Genomic DNA, 23761 nt, shown 5'->3' with positions numbered 1-23761 from the left:
AAAACAGCTGCACCAAAACCCCTGAAGCTTGGGACAGTAGATTTTCCACACTGGAAACAGACCCCTACCTTAACAAAAAGTTTGTAACTCAAGTATTTGGCCGGGATCATGAGCAAGCAGTGCAAAAAGAGTCAGACTATGTTATCTTACTTTGGTGACAAAGAAAATCAAAACATACAACCAGAAGAAGACAACGAAGCCAAAGCTCCTATATCCAAAGCCTCCAAGAAAAATACGAATTGGTCCCAGGCCAAAGAAGAGATCAAAAAGGATTTTGAGAAGCAAGTAAGAGAAGTAGAGGAAAAACTGAGAGTGATGCTAAAGGAGACCCAAAAAAATACTGAAGAAAATAACACCTTAAAAAATAGCCTAACCCAAATGGCAAAAGAGGTTCAAAAAGCCAATGAGGAGAATGCCCTAAAAACCAAAATTGGCCAAATGGAAAAGGAAATCCAAAAGCTTACTGAAGAAAATACTTCCTTAAAAATTAGAATAGAGAAATTGGAAGCTGGTGACAGTTTGAGAAATCAAGACACTGTAACACTAGTTCAAAGGAATGAAAAAATAGAAGAGAATGTGAAATATCTCATTGGAAAAACAACTGACCTGGAAAATAGATCCAGGAGAGAGAATTTAAAAATTATTGGACTATCTGAAAGCCATGATCAAAAAAAGAGCCTAGACATCATCTTTCAAGAAATTATCAAGGAAAACTGCCCTGATATTTTAGAACCAGAAGACGAAATAGAAATTGAAATAATTCACCAATCACCTCCTGAAAGAGATCCCCAAAGGAAAACTGCTAGGAATTCTAGAATTCCAAGGTCAAGGAGAAAATATTGCTAGCAGCCAGAAAGAAACAATTCAAGTATTGTGGAAACACAATCAGGATAACTCAAGACTTAGCAGCTTCTACATTAAGGGTCCAGAGGGGATGGAGTACAATATTTCAGAGGGCAAAGGAGATAGGACTACAACCAAGAATCACCTACCCAGCAAAACTGAGTATAATCCTTCAGGGTAAAAAATGGTCACTCAGTGAAATAGGGGACTTTCAAGCATTCCTGTGGAAAAGACAAGAGCTGAATAGAAAATTTGACTTTCAAATACAAGACTCAAGTGAAACATGGAAGAGGTAAATAGGAAAGAGAAATCATAAGATAATTATTAAGGTTGAACTGTTTACATTCTTGCAGGGAAAGGTGATATTTGTAACTCATGAGTTCTTTGTCAGTATCAGGGTAGTGGGAGGGAAAAATTATATGTATGTATAGATAGATCAATAGATAGAGAGCACAGGGTGAGTTGAAGATGAAGGGGTGATCTCTGGAAAATAAAATACAGGGGTGAGAGAGGATTATACTGGGAGAAGTAGAAAAGGAGAAGTAGAATTAGGTAAAATATCTCACATGAAACAGACAAGAAAAGGCTTTTACAGTGGAGGGGAAATGGGGGAAGGTGAGAGGGAATGAGTGAATCTTATTCTTACAGGATTTGACTTAAGGAGGGAATAACATACACAGTGGGTATGGAAATCTATCTTACCCTACAGGAAAATAAGGGGGGAAGGGGACAAGAGAGCAGGGGTTGATAGAGGGGAGGGCAGATTGGGGGAGAGGATAATGAAAAGCAAACACTTCTGAGGAGGGACAAAGTCAAAAGAGAGAATAGAATAAATGGGGGGTAGGATAGGATGAAGGGAAATACACTTAGTTTTTCACAACAGGACTACTATGGAAAAGTTTTGCATGACTACACTTCTATAATCTGTATTGAGATACTTGCCTTTTTAATGAGGGTGGGTGGGGAGGGAGAAAGGGAGAAAATTTGGAACCCAAAGTTTTAAAAACACATGTTAAAAATAAATAAATGAATAAATAACTTCAAAAAAAAATAATCAACAGGACACTGTCAGAAAAACCTAGAATGACTTACATGAAATGATACGAAGTGAAATGTGCTGGACCAGGAGAATATGGTACACATAACAACAATATTGTATGATGAAGAACTGTGAATGACTTAGGTATTCTCAGAAATGCAATGATCCAAGACATTCCCAAAGAACTCAGGATGAAAAATGCTAACTGCCTCTAGAGAAAGAACTGATGTTGTCAGAATATAGAGTGAAGCATACCATTTTTCATTTTCTTCCTTTTTTTTTGGTTTGAGTTTTACCACACAAAATGACTAATATGGAAATGTTTTACATGATTACACATGTATAACCTATATGAGTTTGTTTACTGTCTTAGGGGGGAGGATGAAAGAGAAGGGAGGGATACAATTAGGAACTCTAAACTAAAAAAGAAAACCCACAAATGTTAAAATTTATTTTTATACATAATTGGGAGAAAATAAAATAATAATAAAATAAAAAATATGCCTTACTTTCCAAAAAAAAAAAACAAAACAAAACAAAAGAAAAAGGAAGGTAGAAAGGAAGGAAGGAAGGAAGGAAAGAAGGAAAAAAGGAAGAAAGAGAGAAAAGTGAGAGCCCTAGACCCTTTGACAAACAATGACAGCAAGTATTAAGTCAATGTTCATGCACAGGTACATTTTTTTTCTCCCACTAGAATATAAGCTAGTTGAGAGTTAGGACTATTTCACTTTTTACTTTAAATCTCCAGCACCTGGCACAGTTCCTGGAATACAGTAAGGGTGTAAAAAATGCTTATTGATTAACTGATTGCCTCCTTGACCACAGCTCAAATTTAATTCATTCTAATAAAGTATGATATATAACATCACCACATCTTCCACAAATTTCATCAGACAAATTACAAATAGAAATATAAACTTTTTAGGTGGTATAGACAGATGCAGTAAGGGAACAGAATAATCTTTGGTTATTTTACCTCACTCACTTTATTGAATCACAACATTTTGGAGCTGAATGGGACCTCAAGTGTACAATCAATACCTGACCAAGATTCTCCTCTACAACTTCCAAACAAGTGGCTATCCAACCTTTACTTAAAGAGTTCAAGGGAAAGGGTAAATTCTCCCCAGACTAAGCCCCTTCCTCTTTTGGATAGTTTTAATTGTTATTTTTTTTTATTTTACATTGAGCCTAAAGCTATGATTCTGTAACTTGGGGTAATTTAATCATATCTGTGCAGCTGGGAAGGACCTTGGAGGATATCTAGATCTACTCCTCTCATTTGGCAGAAGAAGAAATGGAGGGCAAATGTATTGCCCAAGGTTACACAGGTGATTAATGACAGAGAAAGGATCTGAATCTGGGGCTTAGGACTTCAAAGCCTATAATGTTTTCCCTGTATCATGATGCTTTGTAACTAAGGAAACTGAAAATGAGAGAGCTAAAGTGACTTACCCAAGTAAAGCTGATAAAAAGCCAAGACAGAGGGCCTCAATTGAGATCCTTGGACTCCAAATCCTGTTCTTTTCCCACTCTCCCATACATCCATCTTCATCCCACTCAGCTGGAACAGTTATCCTATTCTTTCTTTGGTCTTCATATTTTTTCCAAGGTAACAAAACAAAATAGCCAAATCTATTGTGTTGTCCTTACTTTTTCTCATTTCCTTGCCAGCTGCAGTTTATTCTGTTTTATTAACATTTTTATTATTCTTATAGGACCAGACCATATTTTTCTACTCCCTCCCTAACATTCCTGACAAGTAGTCATCTATCTAACTTCTTCAAGACTTTCAATTATGTGAAAGCCATAACTAATTCATTCCCCAGGTTCTAAAATTTTCTTCTAAACTTCTAAGGATCATATCTTAATAGTTCAACAATATAATTTCATTGGAGCTTCTTGAAAATGCGTTTCTTGGAGTCTACACTAGTTATAGAATTTTCTTATAGATAAGGCAAATGATAACCAGCAAATTATGTGTTTAATAATGCCTGTTTTCTGAGCATTAGTTAGTCAGTTTGTAGCAATAATTTCTCAATTCTTGGCATTATTTTTTTTCGTTTTTTAATAAGACTTTCCTTTGAACTTTGGTCCAACTGATCCTTTCATTTTGACTTGAATGATCCTTGAAATGCTTGATTTCCCATATCAACAACTGCTACAATAGTTCTAACAGTCACTGAAGTATGTGCTCTTTCATGAACTATATTTTTTGCACATTTCTTTGAAGAAATATCCATTTTTAAAAACCACAGAATTGAAAATGTAGCAAAAGAAAGCAATGAAACACTTATGCATGACATGAAAAATTGCTGTTATTGTTGTTGTTACCTCTGACTCTTTGTGAGGTTTCCTTGGCAAAGATACTGTAGTGGTTTGCCATTTCCTTCTCCAGAAAACAGAGGTTAAATGAGTTACTCAGGGCCATACAGCTAGTAAGTATCTGAAGCCATATTTGGACTCAGGTCTTCCTGACTCCATGCCCAGAGTTCTCCAGGCAGTATCCAAGTAAAAGTGCTAGAACTAACTAAATTCACCTTAATCCAGGAGCTTAACCTAATATCAGTAGAAGCACAGACACCAAACCATTCCTGTCACAAAATAAAACTATATCAAAATTGTTGGTTGTCACAAATAATTCATGTGTTAATGTAAGAGACTATTGAAATGATCCAGGAGAAAAGTGGTGAAGGAACGCAGTTAAGGTGTTATGAACACTTTTTTTTTTGTTTTTGTTCTTGTTTCTAATGAAGGCTAAGACTAGAATTAGATTTGTTAGTTGCCATATCATGTTGGTTTTTTTTTTTTACTCAGATTGAGCTTTCACTGTGTGAAAACATTCAGGGGCAGCTAGGTGGTGCAGTGGATAGAGTACTGGCCCTGAAGTCAGGAGGACCTGACTTCAAATGTGGCCTCAGACCAAACACTTAACACTTACTAGCTGTGTGACCTGGGCAAGTCACTTAACCCCAATTGCCAAAAAAAAAAAAGAAAACATTCAGATCAATTTATGTAAAAAATTATTTTTTCATACTTTTCTCTTTGTGAACTTATGAATGCAACTATAGACCTTTATAGTTATTTCGATTACATTTCATCTAATTAGATTCCTATCAAGATCATATTGAATATCAACTGTCATCTAACATATTAGCTACCTTTTCCTACTTTGGCTAACTGCAAAATTACAAGCATTCTATATATGCCTTCACCCAAACTGCCAATAACAATATTAGATAGCATAATATAAGGAACAGATCTCTGTGGCCCCACCCTAGAAACTCTCTTCTAAGTAGACATGTAGTCTCTGGCCTACTCAAATTATTATTATCTCCTTTATCATGGTTTGCCTCATACTTCCTCTGATTACATATGTAGATCTATTTTCTCCATTTTTTTTTTTAGGCTTCAGATTTGTTTCTACTTCCTTAGAAGTGAAATTTTCATTTACATTGATTCAGTAACAGGAGTAAATAGACTAGAAGTTGGCTATTTGTCTTGTTTTTTTTGTTTGTTTTGTTTTTGACCTGTGATATTACTAGTATAGAGAACTCATAAGAACACTTCCACTAGCAAAGCATTTAAGTACCTGCTTTGTAAACAGAATATTAAGAGAGATGCTCAAGGGACTGAGAATTTAGGTGATTTGCTCAAGCTTGCATACTGGCATGTATCAGAGGTGTGTTAAATCCAGGTCGTCCTGATACCCAGGTGAACTCTCTAACCACTTTGCTTTGCTGAGTTGGTTTAACAGACATAAATAAAAAAAAAAAGCTGACACATTCTATTTTGTTTTTCCAAATTTTACGCTTTGGTCAGTAAGCATCTTAACATGAACTTTGGTGACCTTCTCCACTATGGCTATTTTTTAGTTTATATGCTGCTTTAGTTATGGGGTCTTGAATAAAAAGATAGGCTCCTTGACATCCTGAATGTAACCCCGAATATTTTTTTTTTGCTATTTCTTTCAAATTAAAACAAATTATTCTTAATTACAAACAGAATTTTTAATACTGCTAAAAATGGACACTAACATTAAGCATTATACTTAAACACAAGCTTAATATTGAACAGGCTTTTAAAAAGTAAGGACCTAGGTGTCATTACTCCTTAAAATCTAACCTTTTGGGATTTTTAATCTCTCTTACCCTTTTATGGTTTAAAGGAAAGAAACCTTGAGCTCCTTCAATTGCTCACTTTCTTTGATGTTGGAATACCAAGCTCACTACCCTTCAGCCTTGTTTAAAGCCTCTGATTGCCTCTAGCTATTTTCTCCCTCAGCCCCAGTCTGTCTATTCACCCATTTTAGGATGTTAGAACTAATTAAAGGAGAGGGCTCAGTTTGCTCTTCCAAAGTTTTGGATCAGCAAGAAGGTTCCTATCATTCACTCCAACTCTCCAGCCACATAAGCAAAGAAGGGAAACAAAAACAAGTACACAGCTGTGTGATGTTGTTGAAAACCTAAAGACCTTCATAACTACTTTCTCCCATTAGAATTGATCATTAGCTGTTACTAAGTTTACTAAATAAAGCTTTCTCATTAATCAGTCTCCTAACAGGCTTTACTAATTCCATTTTCTGCTGTTTACCCTAGCTCAGCATGCATTCAGTATCAAAGGTACCCAAGAGAAGGAATTCTTGAGCTGGAGTGAAATGTGAGTGAAAGAAGTAGAAGTCTAAATTAATTCATATTCTTCTTGTTCCCTTATTCCATTAACTTCCTAGTCTTACTATCTTTCCTTCCTAGAAATACATCTCTCTGCTTCTTTCTTTTTCTGGATGCTTTTCAAATTATTTTTTCCTTAATTTCCCCAAATATCAACCAGTTCATCCTACAGTAGAATCTCTAGTTTCCAAAATAACTTCTGATCTACCCTTAGAGATATTTGTCTTTGTCTATTTCGCACATTTCCTTCTCCCACCCCAATCACCATTCTACCACATCCCCTGAGGATATCACACAGCTTTATTTTCCTGGCTCCAAAATCACTTTCAGTGTAAATATAAGCATTTGGAAAAGCCTATTGATTTGTTAGAGTTAATTCTATTTCATATTAGAAAGATTTTTGTTTAATAATAGATGACACAATCATTGTAATAGCTAACATGTATATAAGACTTTAAGGTTTGCAAAGCACTTGACAAATATCTCATTTTGTCCTCACCATAATCATGGTAGATGCTAATCTTACCATCTTTTTACAGATGAAGAAACTGAGTCAAACAGAGGTTAAATGACTTGCCCAGGGTCACATAGCTAAGTCAATCTCCAGGGTCCCATTTTGAACTCCAGTGTTCCTGACTTGCAAGTCCTGGGATTAGCTGACTTTTGCATGAGATTGGTACTACCAGTGTTGTTATCATCCTCATTTTATACGTAAGAAAACAAAAACTAAGAGAATTTTAATGATTTAGAAAATTAGAGATTTTGGCAGGGACTTGAGAGATCATTTAGACCAATCCCTTCATAATATAGATGAAGAACTGAAGCATAGGGAAATGAAGGGACTTCCCCAAGGTTAAATAGGTAGTAAGTAGGTATAATTAGGTTCATTCTGAAATGATCATTTGTCCTAAGTAAACATCAGCTTTGTGTAATGATTGTTAGGGGTGTTTGACAAGTAATGGCCACCTTTTAATAAAATTCTAGATATAGCCCTTCGACAAAAATATACCCTATATCCTATTTTTCCTAAAAATAAAGATATGTCAGACACAGTACTTCTCAATAAGGAGTCTTCAGTCACCACTTGTCATTTCTCCTTTCTTTGGCCACTCTCTTGGTAACATCAGTGGCTCTACATCATTATTCTGTGATGCACAAGAAATTGCTTCTTCCTTAAATGATCTAGTTGAACATTCATGGAAAGGTGAATAGAAGGGAGAAAGGCTTTAAGTCCAAGTCACATGGTATTAGATAAAGAACTGAGGATGTTTAGCACAGAGAAGAGAAGTTTTAGAAGGTTGAAGATAGCTTTCTTCAAGTACTTATTGCACTGTCCCATAGAAGAGGGATAGAATTGTTTGGTTTTATTCTAGAAGACAGAACTATAAACAATGAGTAGAAATTTCAAAGTAGATGTTAGGTTTTATGTCAGAAAAAAACTCGCTAACAATCATATCTATCTAAAGATAGAATGATTGTATTGAGTAATAGTGAAGACCTCACTGGAGTTCTTCAAGCACTTCCTAGAAGACAGAACCTCTATTCCTTATTCTCTATTATTCTTGTGGCCAGCTCTCATAATGAACTGTTTGTTTTCCACACCTCTTTGCACTGACACAATGGCCTACAGCCTTATCTAGGCTCTATTTATAGTGGCTTTACCCTTTATTTTTTCCCTCAAGATAAGTTCTATTTTACTCACCTGCCTTTAACTCAATAAGTGGTAGATTTCAGGCTTAGCTGTAATATAAAGAAAAGCCACTATCAATTATTATTTGCAAGTATTAAGTTGAATTTATATTTGTTACCTCCCTTCCCAATCCTACCACCCTTAATCTACTAAATAAGGTAAGAAAGAGTCTAGCCTTCTTTCTACTACTCCATGATCAATGTCTTTCTCAAAATGAAAAAGACAGACAAATATAATTGCAAAGTAGGTTTAAGACTCAGGGATGTGTTTTGTTCTCTATCAAAAAACAAATTAAGCAGAAAAATGATTTTTTTTTGGTCAGGAAGTGATTGTATTTCATTAATGATATCATTAAATGTTCTAGAGGTTGAGAATCTTGAGAGGCCCAGAGGAAATGTCACTTTTTGCAACCCCTCTAGCATACTAATTATCAAATCTGGCGACATAGGACCCTGGGTGTCACTATTGTTACAGCAACTTCCACTGTTTCTTTTTGGCTTGTGGATCTCTTGTATTTCTTTCATGAAACCAGATGGATTCCAATTAATGAAGCAGAAGGAGACAAACCAGTTTCTTCTTCTGTATTCTTAACAGGCATGTGTGTGTGTGTGTATCTACATACATATATATATGTGTGTATTTGTGTGCATGTGTATGTATACATGAATATATGTATGTATATATGTATTGTATATATAGACACATATATGTGTGTACATGTACATCATGTATATATGTATGTATATGTATATGTATATTGAAATTTGCCTAAATCCAGGAACTTAATAATTACCTTAACTCTACAGAATGATAAGGGAGAGAAAGTAGTAGAGTCCTTAGCCACTTATAAGTGGTTGACTTCCAGTCAATTCTTTATTCTAATATTAATTAGCTAATCTAATAAATTCTTTTCAAAAGAGTGGTTTTATTATTGTGGTTGTTGTCCTTGTTTTAAGGACTTTCTATATATTCTCCGTGGGAGCACTATTTCAATGCCTCATTGGATCATAGATGTGATCCTGAGTTCTCCAGAGCTCTGATTAGAGTATATGTGCTACCAGGTCCTCAAAAGGGAAAAGATTCCCAATATTGGTCTGATGACAAAACTGTATGTCTGTCCTCAGAGACCTAGATGAGGTCATTTTAGACAGGCTAATTATCAAGAGGTTGAAGCCTAGATTAAAAGTTTGTTTGTTTGTTTGTTTGTTTGTTTTCCAGGCTCAGTGATCCATGAAGATTATCTTATAACTCAGAGAGAGTTTCAGTCTATACCACATTGATAATAATGCAGATACATTAAAGTATTCAAATAATATTTAGCCATTGTTGGTAAATAAATCCCAGAGTTATATTTTGGTATATAATCAGAATTTTTTTCCTCTCTCTTCTTTTTCCATTTGAAGGCTTCTTGGCATGCTACTCTGTTGTTTCCCTCTCAGACCCACTATTTATTCTAGGCTAAAGGCTTGGGGCTTTGTATGAAGGTCACCATTTTTTTACACTCCAGCTGACGCACCTCAGCACCTTCTAGCCATAGTCTTGAGATCCTGCCATGCATGACCACTTCTCTTCTCCCCTTTCTGCCTCTTGCTTTGGGAACAGTAATTATATCAACATGACCATTCCTGTAAAGGACATATTATTCAATTGCCCAAGACTTCATTTATCCCAATTTACCCAAGGCTTCCCAGATCTCAACAACCCTTTCTTGGTTACCAAGTCCTTCAAGAACTTTTAAATCTTCCTGGGTTGTCTAGATGTGGCTCGTGGGGCAGCATAAAGAGATATCTCTGGAATCTTGTCCATTCCTCTCCAAGGGAGACTTTTACTTCTGCTTGGAGACGAGCAAAAGATAAGTACTGCAAGTTTGTCTACTTTGTTGTCCTCAGAAAAAAAAGGATACTAGACTGGAATTATATTGATTTAACCTCATCAATATTATTATTTTAGAGGAAATGATTTTGTTCTTAGCTTCAAGCTGCTTCTTTGGTAACTATCCTTAAAAAGGAAGGGGGTAACTTATATCCAAAGCTTTAGTTCCTTTCCCCCAAATGCTAAGTTACACAAAAGACCATCATAAATAATGAATAGAGAATAAAACTATTCTCTAATAAGATAGAAAACAGATCATGGAAGTGTTGAGGTTTAGGGGCTTAGGGGTGTTAGGACCCCAAAATCATGACATGTGGGTCCTGCCCGAAAAATTTGACCCAAGTCTTCTTTCAGCCAAAGACAAGGTTTATTAGAGCATCCACCATACTGGCCAGACTCTTAAGGAATCTAAGCATTTGTACTGCTAGTGCAAGTAGGCCAGATCTTAAGAATCTGAGCATTTGGCTAGATTTTAAGAATCTGAACACCTTAAGAGAGACAAGATGGACCTTATATACAGAAAGACTATGGGAGGGATCTAGGAGTGGCTAAGAAGTTTAGGGTAGCTAGAGGAAGGGTCTGAGGAAGATCTGGATGGGAGTGGCCAGTAAGTTGGGGTGAACAGAAGACCAAGGACCTGGACCACATGGCCAAGGAAGAATGGAGTCTAAATAGGATCAAGGGTGGGAAGTGGCCAGGGGCAATTGGGAGGTAACCTAACAGAATTGGAAGATTGGGTTTATAGCCTCAGGTGGACACTAGAGATTTGGCCAGGTGGGAAAGTCCAGGGTTTTTCCTTTTTGGGGTCCAGATCCCAAAGACATGGTCTTTTCCTTTTAGGGGTTCAGATCCCATCCCCATCAGAAGTCATGCAGATTAGAATATAACATACAATACACAGGGTGAATGAGGTCTTGTACTGGCGATGAGATAATTCAACTTATCTGAGGGAGAAGACATGATCTCACCCAAGGTGAAGTTCCCCAAAGTCTTCTTAGAGACAAACTAGAAATCAGGAACATACAGGGGAGCTGCTTCCTATATTTGCCTTCAAAAATCTGTTCTATTTCTCTCTGCAGGTTTAGAAACATGTGGCTTCTCTCTTAAAGAAGGAAGGAAGAACACTTCTCTTCTGCCAAGTTTCAGAGCCAATCAGGCTTTTCATGTATGCACAGGCAAGAAGTTTCATCTAATCATTCTCTCCACCAATGAAGATATTATTATATGAATGTTATCAGTTAGAATCCTTCAGTACACTGGCAAGTACAATGTCCTTTATAAACAGCATGTCTTAATGGATGACAAAATAAGTTATGGGTCCTCAGTTACTAAATATGCATTAAAAAAACCCTCAAATGGTTATCCAAGCTCTGCTTAATGAAATTAATCTATTCCATATGCATAGATAAAAGTGAAGAATCTGGAAAGTATCCTGTAGCATATTAAGTATGAGGAGCAAATAGGAGTTTGTCTGCAAACACCTAGCTCAAGTGAAGTAATGTAAATCAAATTTTAGATACCAGTTAATGATTTCCACAGATACAGCAACCCCACAGAACCTCTCTAAAACCTAAATCCCTTAGCACCAGCAACACTGTCCCTTTGGGACACAGATTATTCTGGGGTAGGAGGGCAAGTGGTATATGTTACACTAACAAAAGAACACAAGTATGGAGTGTTAAGGAATTAAATAGTGGAATGCAAGCCTTGAAACATTAGCCAGTTAAAGACTTACTCAAATGAATAGGTAAAAAGAAGTTTTAAATCTGGATCATTACTTTTCTTTTCTTTCAGAACTAAAATCAATAGAGAAATGAACAACATGGGTATAAGTGAGCTTAAAGCTTTTGTTTTTGAAGTATGTGAAGATTTGTCGTTATCTCTTTCACATTGTGACCTTTCCCATCATGGTTTTGATATATCATAGACCAGCATAAAAAATTAAATGGGAATTTTGGGAGAGTTTTGTGGAAGCCACACATGAAACATGAAGCCCAGCAGATGACACAGAAAAAAGTTTAGAAACTCAGGAATGCATAAAATATATGTATAATATTAAGAAAAAAAAGAGAAGAAAATCCATGAAACCAGAAGACCTCTTTTCTGGTATCAAGGAAGGGACAAAATTTTATGCAGACTTATCAGATTGCAAGGTGCCACACCCCTAACTTCAGTTATGTGGAAGGGGTAAGTATAGTTTTTAATTCTATAGAGAAATACAAATTTGGTTTATTAGACTATTGCCATAGTTGTAATGTAGAAACCTAAGGACCTTATTACCAGAAATATAGAATATTAATATTAAAGGACAAACTAAAGAACTTGTTTCCTTGATGACATTAGTGCAGTGTACTTAACAATAGGCCCTAAAGCAATAAGCACATTTGAAAGAAAGTGAAATTTCACTTTGATAAGCACCTGCTTAAGTGGATCCAACCAGAGGGCCTCTCTTTTTTGCATTTAGGTATGCAAACCTCCCATTGATTTCAACACTATCTTTAAAAGTTATGGGCATTTTCATTATACAAGGGATGTGGGATTAAATCTCTGGGTTCTGGTCACTAGATTCTTCATTTTACTTCTTTCTCTTTATAAACAATGTTCAAAACCTTTCGAGTCTGACACTCCCCTCCACCTACACACACACACACAGACACACACACACACACACACACATACACACATTCACTCACACATAAAGATAGCCATAATATTCAAAGATTATATTGATGTATATGTATATAATCATTAAGTCCAATGAGTGACTCACTGCCTTTTTCACTCTATGGGTACCTTATCTAGGGTGTGTCCTTGGTTCTGAATCTAGCTCTCTTAACTAATGGGTCATGAATATGCTTTGCCTGATTATCAGCCACACTATCTTTGGAAGCAGATACATGATCAAATAATTATTTGAATTCTTGTATTTAATCACAGGTCCAAAAGTTAATAGGCCTAAGGCTATATCAGGATAGTGACAGTGACTTCCCTAGGATTCCCAAGCTTTATTTCTGACTCAGTTTCTCCATCTGGGCATAGAGATTATAATACTTATATACTTCACAGTGGGATTTTGTAAAGGATTAATTACAGGAATTTGGGTTGTTAACAAGCTACATAATTGCTAAGTAGTATTATAGCTTCTCCCCTGCTCTGCTGGAGGGATAGAGTCAATGATCTAATAGGTCTCTTCCATTTTAACTACAATGATCTTTAAAGTAGCTGAACATCTGCCCTGCTCTTTTTCGTGATAATAAAGAATATAGCAGTTACCAGGATAAAAATAGCTGCCTGTTTTAATGAGGGTAATTCAATGCCAAATAACCTTTGTTTGTATTGGGTATTCTGTATTAATTTTCTGATGTCCTTTTTTCTTTTCTTTGTTAAGACTGAGGTTTCTTTTTACTGATGTGACTTCCTAATTGACAGCATTATAATTATTTTTCTTTTTTCACATAGTTTTGTAAAATTTCATATTCCTCAAAATTTTTTCATTCATAAATTATAGGAGCACAGTCCTCATCAAGAAAAGTTATTGCTATCTTGGGTTTAGAGAAAGGGACTATCATGAAAAGGAGATGCAGCAAGAGAGCTCAGTGGGTAGAATGTTTGGCCTGGAGTCAGGAAGATTTGAGTTCAGATCTAACTTAATAGCTGTGTGACCCTGGGCAAATCACTTAGCCCCTATTGGCCTCAGTTTCCTCATCTGTAAAATGCAGATAATAATTCTGCCTACTGCTCAGGGTTATTGTGAGGATCAAATGAGATAACAATTATAAAGTGCTTAGCATAATGACTAGCACATTAAAACCATTATATAAATGTTTATTAGTCTTAATCTTTCTGATTTTTATTTTGAAAGGGTTGGCAATATTCCTGTGCAGAGAAGACATGTCTCCCTAGGCTACTCAATACTTGATCCATTATGCAATGGATCAAAGTGTGGAATCCCTCCAAATCAGGATAGGCAAATAGCCAATACTCTTTCCTTCTTGGTGAAGTTTCCAGAGACTGTTGGCCACTGTAGTTGTTGCTGTTCCTGCTGTTGTTGTTGTCATCATTGTTTTCTTCTTTGACCATCCAATGCTACAATGAAGCACAGAGTACACAGGCCACCAGACAAATGCCAGAATATTGGAAGACAAATATGTTTGAAATGGGATTTAAGATATCATACTTGAGTTTCTTTCAAGAATTGCAGAGTGGAAGTTTGAAAATGAGTTTTACCAAACATGAAATTGATTCCCATATAGATTTTCTAATTATTTTCCCCTTAACACTATTATTACTATCGTGGCTGTGAAATACCCTACGGTACATCAATGAAACACTGAATTTTGGGTTCAAGTGCTTTAGTACAAAACAAATGAAGGCAACTTGTAAAAGATACAGATATAAAAATTCCCTCCATTGGAATTGTGGAGACTATGAGTATGAAATAATTAATATTCTATCAAATGTCTCATCTGCTTTTACAATGATTGTAGCAGTGGGCAGGGATATGACTGGAAATGATTATAATATAAAAACTAAAGGCATTCACAAAATTTTTGCTTAGAAAGAGACAAGAAAGATGCAGAATTTCAATGGATGAACATAATTGATGACTTTAAGACTTTATCTTCAATACAAACGATGGCTTCAAGAATTTGTTTTCAATACCATTCCAGCAAATGTATATGGCAAGTTTCCAAAGAAAACTACTATGGATCTTCTTCACATTTGTTGAACAAGATTAATAATTTTAGAGTACCAAAATGGTTAAGGAGAAAGAATATTTGACTGAAAATAATGAAATATAGGCTCCAATCTCTTATGTACTGGCTATTTGACTTGATACAAATTATTTACAAGAGCAACCTTTTTGAGCCAGTTTGTACCTCCACTACTGAGAGAGAGAGAGAGAGAGAGAGAGAGAGAGAATTGATCAAGGTGATCTCTTAGACCCTTTCCAATCTGGACATTTCTATAATACTCACAAAAGTAAGCAAAACAGTAGTATATCCCCTTATCTGTGTTCTTTTTTTTTTTTACATTTCTAAATTTTATTTTTAAAAATTTATTGAGTATTTTATTTTTCCCCAGTCTTTGAGTTCCTAATTCTATCTATTCTTCCCTCCCCACCCTTCCTTATTGAGAAGGCAAGCAATTCGATATAGGCTATACATGATTAGCGATGCAAAACATTTCCATATTAGTCATATTGTGAAAGAAAACATAGAAGAAAAAAAAATACCTCATGAAAAATAAAGTTCTTTCTCTGTAGATGGATAGCATTTTTCATCATAAGTCCTTCAGAGTTGCATTCACAGTTGAATATCTTATAATATTGCTGTTACTTTGTACACAGTACATTTCACTTCGCATTAGCTCATGTAAGTCTTTCAGTTTTGTTTTGTTTTGTTTTATGTTTTTGAGAGCATCCTATATATTTCTTAAAGCACAATAGTATCCCATCACAATCACAAAGCACAATTTGTTCAGCCATTTCCCAATTGATCCAAATCTTTGCCTCCAGAAAAGAGCTGCTATAAATATTTTTTGTACATATAAGTCCTTGTCCTTTTTTTTTTTTATCTTTTCTGGGATACAGATCTAATAGTAGTATTGCTAGGTCAAAGGGTTTTCATAGTTTTATACCCCTTTGTTCCAATTGTTATATATTGCTCTACAGAATGGTTGAATCAGTTTGCAACTCCACCAGCAGTACATCAACGTCTCATTTTCCCCACATCCACTCCAACACTTTTCATTTTCCTTTTCTGTCCTATTAGCCAATCTAATAGGTATGAGGTAGTACATCAGAATTGTATTAATTCACATTTCTTCAGTCAATACTGAGAGTATTTTTTTATGTGGCTATAGATAGAATTAATTACATCATCTGAAAACTATTCATATTTTATGATTATTTATTAATTGGGGAATGGCTCTTATTTTTCATAAATTTGACTCAGTTCTCTGTACATTTGAGAAATGAGGCCTTTATCAGATAAACTTCCTTCAAACTTTTTTTTCAGTTACTATTACCAACTGTATTTCCCTCCATCCTATCCCCCAATTATTCTATTCTCTCTCTCCTTTTACCCTGTCCCTCCTCAAAAGTGTTTTGTTTCTGACCTCTCTCTTCCCCAATCTGCCCTCCCTTCTATCAACACCACCACCCCTTCTTTAATCCTCTTCCCCTCCTTTTTTCCTGTAGGATGAGATAAATCTCTATACAAAATTGAGTAGGTATATTATTCCTTCTTTGAGGCACTTCTGATGAAATTAAGTTTTTCTTATTCCCCCTCACTCTACCCTCTTCCCCTCCACCATAAAAACTTTTTTCTTGCCTCTTATAAATAATTTATCCCATTCTACCTCTCCCTTTCTCTTTCTCCCAGTACATCAGTATGTCACCCCTTAATTTTATTTTTTTTAGATATCATCCCTTCATATTAAACTCTCACCCATGCCCTCTGTCTATATATACTCTTTTTAACTACCCTAATAAGTAGAGAATCTTATGAAAGTATCATCTTCCCATGTAGGAATGTAAACAGTTTAACCTTATTAAGTCCCTTATGATTTCCCTTTACTGTTTGTCTTTTAATACTTCTCTTCAGTCTCGTATTTGTAAGTCAAATTTTCTATTCAGCTCTGGTCTTTTCATCAAGAATACTTGAAAGTCTTCTATTTCATTGAATTTCCATTTTTTTTTCTCCTGAAGGATTATACTCAGTTTTGCTGAGTAGGTGATTCTTGGTTGTAATCCTAGCTCCTTTGCCCTCCAAAATATCATATTCAAACCCCTCCAATTTTTCTTTTAATGTAGAAGCTACTAAATCTTTTGTTATTCTGACTGTGGCTCCATGATACATGTATTGTTTCTTTCTGGCTGCTTGCAATATTTTTTCCTTGACCTAGGAGCTCTTGATTTTGACTATACTAATCCTGGGAGTTTAAATTTTCACCTCCTCTTTCAGGAGATGACTGGTGGGTTCTTTCCATTTCTATTTTACCCTCTGCTTCTAGAATATCAGGGCAGTTTTCCTTGATACTTTCTTGAAAGATGATGTCTAGGCTCTTTTTTTGATCATGGCTTTCAGGTAGTCCAATAATTTTTAAATTATCTCTTCTGATCTTCCAGGTCAGTTATTTTTTCCAATGAGATATTTCACATTGTCTTCCTTTTTTTTATTCTTTTGTTTTTGTTTTATTGTTTTTGATTTCTCATAAAGTCATTAGTTTCCATTTGTTCAATTCTAATTTTTAAGGAATTAGTTTCTTCACTGAGCTTTTGTACCTTTCTTTTCATTTGATCAATTCTGCCTTTTAAGGCATTCTCCTCATTGGCTTTTTGTACCTCTTTTACCATTTGGCCTAGTCCATTTTTTAAGGTGTTATTTTCTTCAGCATTTTTTGTATCTCCTTTACCAAGTTATTGACTTGTTTTTCATGATTTTCTTGCATCAATCTCATTTCTCTTCCCAATTCTTCCTCTACCTCTCTCACTTGATTTTCAAAATCCTTTTTGAGCTCTTCCAAGGTGTGAGACCAATTCATGTTTTCCTTAGATGCTTTGAATTTAGGAGTTTGACTTTGTTATCATCTTTTGAGTGTATATGTGTGTTTTGATCATCCTTGTCACCACAGTAACTTTCAATGATTAGCATTTTTTTCTGTTGTTTGCTCATTTCCCCAGCCTATTACTTGACACTTAACTGTTTATTAAAGTAGGGCTCTGCTTCTGGGTGGACGGTGCACTGTCCTGAGTCTCAGAGGTTCTGTGCAGCTCTTTTCAGAGATATTTCTAAGGACCTATAAATTTTCAATTCTTCCAAGGTGATATGATCTAAAGAGAAGTTTACTTACTACTATCCTGGACTGTGCTCTTGTCTGTGAGCAACCATAAGCACCCTTTTCTGCCTTGGAACTGTGAGGAGGGTCCCAATTACATTCTGGCCACAAGGTTTTGTGTGCTACTGCTTTTCCTCACTCTGGGACTGCCACCCAGGACTGTGACCTGGATATAAGTATGGGCAAAGCAACAGATTCCTGCCTCACTGCTAGCAAAGAGACCTCTGAAATCTCCTTCTGATCTCTGGAAGCAGCTGCTGCCACTTCTAATTCAATGACTCCCAAGGCCTGCTTCTGTTTGTTGGGACTGGGTCTGTGGGGCACAGCTTTCCCTGGAACGTGCTCCACTCTCACCCAGGTGTGACAAACTTTTGTGTTGACCTTATAAATTGTCTTTGGCTGGAAAACTATTTCACCCCATTCTTTTGTGAGTTCTACTGCTCCAGAAATTGTTTTATAGCTTTATTTAAAGGTGTTCAGAGGGGTTTTGGGAAGAACTCAGAAGAGTGGCTGCCTTTTCTTTTCTATTCTGTCTCTAGGAGTTCTTAGTGGAAAACCTTCTAGAACATAAACACAGAACTTTGACATTGAAAGCGAACTTCTTTAGAGGTTAGCTAGATCAGCACCCTTATTTTACAAGGGGAAGAAGCTGAGACTAAGAAGAAAGTAACGTGCTTCTGTTTACATGGTTAGCGACAGTGAGGACTGTTAGTTGTAAGGACTCCCAGTTCATTCTCAACACCATTGTCATTTCTTTAATAACCAGAGCACTGATGTTGGTTTTAAGTACAACTATGATTATTGCTCCACTAGAGCCTTTTTCTTTTAGTCACTAAGTCTCATTATAAGCCACTGAACCCTTTATTCACTTATCTCTCTGCTAGACTTGGTAGAATCATTAAATCTTAACAGAATTATTTAACCTATATATAAGCTAAAAAGAAATAAATGTGTACTTGAACAACATAAAGGTTTAAATAGCTTCTAAGTGATTTGAGGTCAAAGGATTTTATTTCTTTTCACCTTTTTTATTGCTGCAAATATTTAGTACAGTGCCTTGCAAATAGGAGGTGTTAAAATATTTGTTGACTGATTAAATATCCCGTGTCAAGTACAAGAGTTCTTTCTTCTAACAGTAAATGTTTCAATAATACCAGTATCTTCCCTCATTAAATCAAATCTGGACACCTTCAGTTCTGGAAAGCACATTTTAGGAAGGGTGCTGACAATCTAGAAAGCATGCAGAAGAGAGAAACCAGGAGAGTGAAAGGCCTCAATTCATTCCATATTAAGAGTAATTGAAGAAACAGAGGATATTAGTTCTTGAGCAGAGAAGACTTCAGGGTGGAGCTTGATCATCATTATTATTGTTGTTATTGTTATTTGAAGAGCTCTCCTTTGAAAAAAGATTAACATTGTCTTTCCTGGCCCCATAAGGCAGAACTAGGATCAATAAGTCAATGTTTGAGAGGCTAATCTAGGATGATATGATGAAAAAAAACTCTTAATCATTGTGTTGGTTGTTTTTCAGTCATCTCTGACTCTTCATGACTCCATTGATGGTATTATTGGCAAAGATACTGGAGTGGCACTCCAGTTCATTTTACAGATGAGGAAACTGAGGCAAACAGGGTTAAGTAACTTGCATGGGGTCACTCAGCTAGCAAGTATCTGAAGTCAGATTTGAACTCAGGAAGATGAGGCTTCTTGACTCCAGGTCCAGCACTCTATCTACTATGCCACCTGGTTGCCCCTGTCCTAACAATTAGATCTCTACGAAAGTAGAATAAGCTGCCTTGGGAAGTATTGGGTCTCTCATTTGTTCATTCATTGCTTGTCCTTTTTTCTTGAAGAGGAGCATGACATCAGGAAGATGATGTCATGACTTGCAAGTGAATTGGATTTAAGTGAGGGAAGGCTGTATGAAGTTATCAGCCTCACTCTCTCCTTTGGAGCCATCTGGTTCCAGTGGCAAGATATAGATCAGGATAACTGGGCATGGCCCTGGATGTGGTGTGAGACCTTAGCCTTAGCTAGATGACACATAATAAGTCATAGGTATCTGAAGTTGAAAAGTGACATAATCACTAGTTTAAAGAAACTTATTGTCTCTTGGGACATTTCAATACATACAGAAGTAAACGTGGTTTAAGGTATAATATGGTAGGAGAAAAAAACAGATTTATTCAAAGTACTTTTTTTTTTTCTTAAAGAGGGAGATATCACTTTCAGATAGAGGCATGGGATAGAAGTAGAAGAGAAATACTAGGAGGAAAGCAGGGAAAATATCATCAGTGAAGTGGAGCAGGACCATGAATGACTAGGAAAATTTCTGTAGGCAGAGCACAAAAGGGAATCTATTCCTGGTATGGAAAACAGTTTGTTGAACTAAGCTGATACAGCAAAAAGGTCTCTAAAGGCATGGACAAACATGTAGGAAACCAAAAGAGAATAACATCACAGAAGTTAAGGAAGAAGGAGACACAACCAAATGGTGTATCATGAAACCAACCAGAAGATTATTTTCATAATACTACTTTTAATAACCCAGTTTCAGTCCCACTGTCTCTTTCTTCATCTCTTTGTTTAATCAGGGGTGAAGAGTATTTTTGTTTTCTTTCATGGAGCCTTTTATCTTGGGATTTCAGCCTCACTGGGACACTCCCCCCTCAATTATGGGTCAGCACAGAATTTACAATGAAGGTGTGTGTACAGGCTATTTTTGAAGTGCATTTGTACTGTTGGGGATTTCAAAATGGAAGGTGAATAATTCTTCCATGCTATACTAATAAATTTGTTTTAAATGGGTTGGCTTGATTGCAAACTTGTGTTAAATTGCTTTTACATCTCAGTATTAAACATCAAATACATACTCAATAAATATTGTTTGTTGCTTGCATGATTATGCACTAACATCCCATAGAAATAACAATAAGCATATGTTTAGGACATTCAACATCAGTTAAGTGGCAACAATTCATTAAAACAATGAACTAGGCCTTCTAGCATCTAACAATAATTCATTTTCACTAGAACAAAATTTCATAATTACTTTTTTTTCCATGCTGAGTATGAATAGTATGTAAATCAACAAAGGGGAGAGCCACAGGCTAACTCATTTATTCATTCCTTCACTATTTACTTAGTTTGCTTTATATGGAAAAAGAGTTACTACTGATCTGCATATTTAACACAGCACTGTTGTTTTATCATTGCTAACTGAATGGAAAATTATTTTCAAAATAAAAACAAGATGTCTCCTACTTTAACAAATATTGTATCCAAATAAATTAATATGAGGGAAAGGGATTTTTTTGTTAGCAAAGTTTTGATTATTGAGAAAGCATTTTCGTTCTTTAACATATAATAGACAGTATACCTCTTTCATATACATATATATACTTACGTGTATATACACATATACGTGTATATACACATATACATATACATACACATATATGCACATGTATATGTACATATATATGTATACACACATACATACATATAAGTGGATATTGCTTGATCATTTGGCAGGCTCCTAAAAAGTTAAATGTAATCAAATGATAATTTGAAAACATAATATTCTAGATATGCATAGAAACAATGAGAAAAGTGAACACACTTACAGAACATTCACAAAGGGCTCATACAGGGGGAATATCTGCCACTCACAGCTGAGAGCTCACAGAGTAAACCACTGATGTCTTCTGGTGAAATCAGCACTCTACTCCTCAATGGCTATGACATCTCTGCCTTTTCTAAACTGTGTTCACTGAGTCTGCTTTTCACTGGCATGACATCTCTTTTGAATGCCCTAATCTATTGAACTCACTAGATTCGGCATTTTTGGTGCTTGACTGGACTTGCCACATACAGAATCTTCACTACTGAGTTGTTCCTGGTCTTAGAATCTTGAATGGGCTTTCTCACTGCTATGTTAGCCTGAGAGTACAGTGACTACACCAGGAGTGAGGAAAAGTTCTGTAAAGTTTGGATTTAGTCAAAGGGCTGCACTTGAGGACCTAGAGGGCAACATGTGGCCTCAAAGTCTCAGGTTCCCCACCCCTGGCTAGACTCTTCCTGTTAAGAGAAGACTGACAGCTCTTTTGTCAGGGCCATCACAACCAACTGACAAAAGGCAGGCAGATTACTTTAGTTTAAACTAGGTTTTTTTCAATCTCTCCATCTGTCTGGAGAACAGAGCTATTACAGATATTATCTAATTTGTGTTTACCCATTCTCACCCATTTCAAGATCCTCTCTGGTTTAGCCACAAATGAATTAGAGCCAGAAAACCTAAGGAGGCAAGGTCAGTGTTCTCTACCTACTCAGCCCACAATCATGTCTCTATCATACTTTTCCTTTAGCTTGATTTCTTTGGCCTGTATTTGGTCAGAAAAGAAAAACCCTCATGTTCCCTGCATTTGCATCTCTAGATTTTCATATAGGTTTTTCTCAAAGTGTATTATGGTTATATTCTGCAATTTGTCTAATACATCTTCTATGTTCTGCTGTAATAAGGAGCTATCTTGGACATCATCTTAGCCTGTACATGAAATACTTCGCTGCTTCATAGGATATCCCAGTACTGGTACTTCCCTGGCCTAAGCCAGGATCATGTTCACATTACAAAGTAAGACTTCAGTTTGCATATGCATATATATGTACATATATATGTATACACATATGTATGTATGTATACATATAATCTATGCAAATATTTGTATATGTGTATGCAAATATATGCACACACACAAACATATACAAACACTCCAAATTATCTTTGATCTCCTTGATTTGAGTAACCCTTACAATGATGGAGAACACAATCTATTCATGTGTGATAATGCCATGTGACTCTTGTTTATGTGTTTCCATGAGTTAACTAACCATAGGAGAGTCACCTAAGGTACTAGAGGGAGGAAAAAAAAAAGAAAGGGAAGAAGGAAAGAAGGAGGAAGGAGGAAAGGAAAAAAGAAAAATGAATAGGAAACAAACAAACAAAAATCATACCTTTTAATTCCAGCCTACCAGTTATCTTGGTGAAATTTTCAGTCCCATAAAATCAATCAGGAGGGACTCCCATTACACATAAGCAACAAGATGGCAGACTAGAAATTTCTTGGATCCCCATGACTTCTCAAACTTCTCCAAAACAGAAATTATGCACCAGAGATCAGACAAATTAAACTGTTTTCATAGTATATGATATTCAGAATCCTAAAGAAGTTTTAAAAACAACAACAAAAGAACTGATGCTCATTGACCCTGAGCTTACTCAGCACCACTTCCACTCTATTGTCTATAAGACCACACTAACAAACCCAAGGAACCAACTTGGGTTTATATGAAAAAAAAATATTACTGCACCTCATTCACCCCTCCCTCTTTCAGGTGCCAGAGAGACCCCCAGTTAAAGTTTGTGGAAATTTATTTGGGTCTCAATAAACAACTTAGTCACACAAGGACTTCAGGAGCACAAGTCTGGTGGCCTTACAATCTAGAAGCTTTGATCTGCTGGTGAAAGGGAAAACTGACTTACTTAAGATGCCTGCAAGCTCTTAATTATTGGCAGCAGGTCAGAGAACTAAGGAACAGAGTGAGTAGGACAGGTCACCAGGACAGGATTCTATTTGTTTGGGGAGCTAGGCAGTGCCCCATCAAACCTTAAAGAAAAAGCACAGCACTCAGCTGGGGCAATTTCTGAAGATCCAAAAGTCAGTTGAGACAGAGACCTGACTGCTAATGCATGAATTGGCCAATATGGGAGGAGCATGAGATACTTTGAGAGCCAGCTTCCAAGGA

Source organism: Vombatus ursinus, unplaced genomic scaffold, assembly GCF_900497805.2.
Source record: "Vombatus ursinus unplaced genomic scaffold, bare-nosed wombat genome assembly UNPS02009573.1, whole genome shotgun sequence".
Taxonomy (NCBI): Eukaryota; Metazoa; Chordata; class Mammalia; order Diprotodontia; family Vombatidae; genus Vombatus; species Vombatus ursinus.
This window is presented reverse-complemented; position numbering follows the sequence as displayed.